Genomic DNA, 5,496 nt, shown 5'->3' with positions numbered 1-5,496 from the left:
TATGCTAAGAAATTTGGAAGACAACTATCTGGCCAACTGATTGGAAGAGATTCGTATTTGTGCCTATTCCAAAAAGAGGTTACTCAATGGAATACAGAAATCATCACACAATATCTTTGATATCCCATGTGAGTAAAGTTTTACTAAAGGTAATACAGAAACGGCTACAATCATACATTGACAGAGAACTTCCAGAGGTTCCAGCCAGATTCAGAAGAGGACATGAAATGAGGGATATCATTGCTCATGTGTGATGGATCTTGGCTGAAAGCAGAGAATATCAGAAAGATGTGTACCTGTGCTTTATTGACTACGCAAAGGCTTTTGATTGTGTGGATTCTGACAAGCTATGGACAACATTGTGAAGTATGAGTATTCCAGAACACTTACTTGTGCTCAGGAGGAATCTGTACCTGGATCAAGAGGCAGTTGTTGGAACAGAACATGGGAACACTGAATGGTTTAAAATTAAGAAAGGTGTGTGACAGGGTTGTATTCTTTCACCATACTTACTCAGCCTGTATGCCGAGCAAATAATCCGAGAAGCTAGATTATATGAAGAAAAGTGTGGCATCAGGATTGGAGGAAGACTCATTAACAACCTGTGATATACAGATGATACAGCCTTGCTTGCTGAAAGTGAAGAGGACTTAAAATATTTACTGATGAAGATCAAAGAGCACAGCCTTCGATATGGATTGCATCTCAATGTGAAGAAAACAAAATTGCTCGCCACTGAACCAATAAACAACATTCTTATCAACGGAGAAAAGATGAAAGTTGTCAAGGACTTCATTCTTCTTGGAGCAACTATCGACACTCATGGAAGAAGAGTCAAGGAATCAAATGACATATTACATTAGGCAAATCTGCTGCCCAAGATCTTTTTAAAGTGTTGAAGAGCAAATATGTCAGCTTGAGGACTAAGGTGCACTTGACCCAAGCTATGGTATTTTCAATAACCTCATATGCATGCGAAAGCTGGACAGTGAATAAGGAAGACCGTAGTATAATTGATGCTTTTGAGCTATGGTGTTGGAGGGGAATATTGAAAGTGCCATGGGAATGTTGAAAGTACCACGGGCTGCCAAAGAACAAACAGATCTGTGTTGGCAGAAGTGCAGCCAGAGTGCTCCTTGGAGGCCAGGATGGCCAAACTTGGTCTCTCAGACTTCAGACATATTGTCAGGAGGGACCAATCTCTGGAAAATCATATCATGTTTGGTAAGGTGAAGGGTCAGAGAAAAAGAGGTAGACGCACCAGCGAGATAGATTGGCAAAAGTGGCAGCATCAATGGGCTTCAAGCGTGGCAACAATTGTGAGGTTGGCCCAGGACCAGGCAGTGTTTTCGTTCTGTTGTACGTAGGGTCACTATGAGTCGGTACCAACTCGATAGCACCTAAAAACAGCAACAACATTCAGAGAGACACCAGTGCCTTTACTCTCATTTGCGAGTTCATCAGTATGTTATGTGTGGCTCTGTGGGTTGATGCGCCAGACTGCCAAGCCATTTGAACTGCAAGGTTGGCAGTTCAAGCTCACCAGCTGCTCCTCAGGAACCCTGTACAGGGTCGCTATGGGTCGGAACTGACTCGACGGCACTTCATAACAACAACAACAGTATGTTAGGAGGGTGTCTTGTGTGAAGAGCCAGAAGTCTCCAATGTGGAGGGTGGGGTTGAGAGACCACAATAGTGTTGTTCATCCCATGTATCATAGTATCATAATGTATCATAGCTAGTCTGTGCTGGCAAAGGGCATTTATAGATGATAGTCTTTCTTTTTAATGGAACTAAATTTCACAATATAGATCAAAACCTTAAAATAATTTTTTTTAAAAATTGGAGAATAAAGGTAGAACTAATCCTGGCATGGTACTGTAGGATTAGCACTGGACTTTGAACCACAAGGTGAGCAGAGTAAACCCACTAGCCGCTCCTCAGAAACCCTATACAGGTCACTATGAATTGGAATCAACTCAATGGCACGTAACAACAGCAAGCATGCAAATACAGACAAACAGTAAGAAAATGAGAATGCTAGCTTCTGTTTCTGGAGTCCTGGTGTGGTGCTATAGGATAAGCACTGGACTGAGAACCACAAGGTCAGTGGTTCAAACCTATCGCCACTCCTCAGAAACCTTATACAGGTTTGCTATGAGTTGGAATGGGCCTAACATTACTTAACAACAACTTCTATTTTTAGGCCCTTGGCAGTCATATTACAAGGTAAAAACAGTGATGATATAATTAAATCTGACAAGCAAGCAGCAAAAAATGAAATTATCAGGAATATTATTTGAAATATATACATTCACAAATAACAATGAGCCCCACCTTACATTGTACCTTGAGAGATTTGCTCATGTTTGTTTGAAGACATTATCATAAACATGTCTTTTAAAATAAGTTTCAGAACAGAACATAAATTGCTGAATTCAGTCCTTGACAAAATTTCTCTAACCTTATTGATAAACTTATTTTCAGCTTTTAAAAAATCTGATAGTAAAAAGCCAAATGCTCATATTATCAGAGAAGCACATAAAAAAATAGCTAAAATTATAACCAAAAAACTCTGTGGTGGTAAAATGATAAAATAAAACATTTCTTCCCCAACTACCTCTACTTTTTTTTTTTTTTTTTTTTAAAGCAAACACAGTGGGCAAACACACTACTAAAGACTTGAAGAAACAAGCATTAGAACGAAGTGTGCTGTACAGGAGGTCTGACATGGAGCTAGATGAAAGTACAGATGTTTCTAATGCATTCTCTGATGATGAGATCTGCTAGATTTTAAAACACACAGAGCTCTTATTTCATGAGTTACTAAAGGAAAGATGAATCAGAGATTTAGTCTCAACTGTAAATGACTTCTTACATTAAAAAAAAAAAAAGTTCGTGGGAAAACTATGTTAATTGAAGATGCTACTTTGACTAGATTCTTTTTGAAAGGATTCTAGGTTAACAATGGAGTCCTAGTGTGGTGAGGCAGGCTGGACTGCAAGGTTAATTTGAACTGCAAGGACGGAGGTTCAAGGTCACCAGTCACTCCTCAGAAACCCTGTACAGTGTTTCTATGAGTCAGAACCAACTCAATGACACTTACCAAGAACAAACAGCAGGTTAACAATGGGGAGCACTGGTGGCATTGTAGGATAAACGCTGGACTGCTAGGTTAGCAGTTCAAACCCACCAGCTACTCCTAGGGAGAAAGATGAGGCTTTCTATTTCTGTAGAGATTTGCAACCTTGGAAACCCTATACAGAGTTGTTATGAGTTGAAATAGGATCTATGGCAGTGGGTTTTTTTGTTTTGTTTTTTAAAAACTTTTTAACTGTGAATTGAGTGAAGGTTTCCAGACAAGACCATCAGTTTTACATTGAACAAATAATATACTTTGTTTCATCCCAATGATTGCAATTCCCTCCATGGAACAACAGTCACCCGCTTCCTCCCTGTGCCTTCTATTTCTCTTAGATCCACCTTCCCAGGCCTTCTCTCCATTGCCCTTAGGTACATGTTGCCCCTTTGATTCTGAATGATTGACACTAGTAAGCTACGTTCATAATTAGTATACCTTACTAATGTTGTTGTTCCCCCTATATACCTATCTATTGCTTAGCTGAAAAAGGGTGTGTTCCTTTTCAGACCTGAAGGGTAGTTGAGGGTCACAGTCTCAGGGTCCTTCAGTTTCTTTCTGACCAGTAAGCCTGGTCTAATTTTTTTTTTTTTTCTTAAATGTTTTATTGTGAATTATGTGATAGTTTACATGGGAGAACATTAATTTTACATTCATTCTATTGTATATCATCTCATATGGCAGTTGGTTTTGAGTGACATTCAAATACCTTTTCATGTGCTAATTGATAATTTGTGTATCTTCCTTGGAGGAACATCTATTCAAATCCTTTGCCCATCTTAAAAATTGTATTGTTCTTTTGTTGTTGAGTTGTGAGAGTTCATTGTATATTCTAGATATATGATTTGTAAATAATTTCTCCAATTCTGTGGGTTGTACTTTCACTAGTGTTAAAATGTGATAGTACAATTCATCTATTTTTTCTATTATTGCCTGTGTTTTGGTGTCATACCAAAGAATCTATTGCTACCTCCAAAGTCATGAAATTTCTCTCCTATATTTACTTAAAGGAGTTCTGTAGTTTTAGCTCTTAGATATAGGTCTTTGATCCATTGTGAATTTAGTTTTATATATGAAGGTGGTAGTTATGAATCGGGCTGCTAACATCAAGGTTGGCAGTTCGAAACTACCAGCCATTCTGCAGGAGAAAGATGAGGCTGTCTACTCCTGTAAAGATTTACAGCCTCAGAAACCCTGTGCAGGGTCACTATGAGTCAGAACGACTCCACGGTACTTAACAACAACAAAGAATGATGAGGCTTTCTGCTCCCGTAAAGATTTACAGCCTCGAAAACCCTGTACAGAGTCGTTATGAGTCATAACTGACTCCACGGCATATAACAACAACAACAACAACAAAGTATGAGTCTAGTTTCATTATTTCCCATGTGGAAATCCAGTTTACCCAGCATCATTCATTGAAGACTGATCTTTTGTCATTTGAATAACCTTGATACCTTGTCAAAAACCAATTGACCTTATGTTTCTGGACTCTCTATTTTATTCCACTATGCCATCACCACACTGTTTTTACTATGGTAGCTTTGTAATGACTTTTTAAATTAAAAAGTGAGTCTTAATTTTTTCTTATTTTTCAAGAAAGTTTTGAAATTTTGTATAAATTTTAGGATGGATTTGTGTGTGTGTGTAAAAAATATCATTAGACTATTACTAAGGATTGCATTGAATATGTATGTCACCTGGGGTAAAGTGCCTGATTATTTGAAGGAAACACTTTGGAACAAAAAAATATTCTATGGAAATAACATTTGAAAATATTTCTATTTATATGCAATCTTTGTGGCCCCAAACAATGTAAAAATGTACAAATTGTCATATGTAAACTTTTTTGAAAACTGGAAACAGAATTTTGAAATCTTTCAGGTAAATAATTTCAGTGTAGTTTGAATCTATTTGTTAAAAACCTAAAAATGTAAAACCAACTAGTTTGCAAAAGTAATTGATAGGTATAATGAAACATGCAAATTCATTAGTCAAACTTCAAGAAAAGTCTTTGCATAATTGATGAATAGGATTGAGATGTGATTTAGTAAGTACATCCAGCACCAGTCGTGTAATTCTATTTATAACTACACTTCTTTTTTTAGTATTTTTCCAGCTAAAGCAGCTACTAAAACCATGTATAAAATAAACTTAATTTTAAAAATAATGAAGCATTTCAATCACACTATTGGTTACGAATCGGGCTGTGAACCACAAGGTCAGCAGTTCGAAACTACCAGCTGTTCTGTGGGAGAAAGATGAGGCTTTCTGCTCCTGTAAAGATTTACAGCCTGGGAAACCCTGTACAGGGCCACTATGAGTCGGAACTGACTCCATGGTACTTAACAACAACA

This window comes from Chrysochloris asiatica, unplaced genomic scaffold (genome assembly GCF_000296735.1).
Source record: "Chrysochloris asiatica unplaced genomic scaffold, ChrAsi1.0 scaffold00032, whole genome shotgun sequence".
NCBI lineage: Eukaryota > Metazoa > Chordata > Mammalia > Afrosoricida > Chrysochloridae > Chrysochloris > Chrysochloris asiatica.
Note: the sequence above shows the minus strand (reverse complement) of the source record.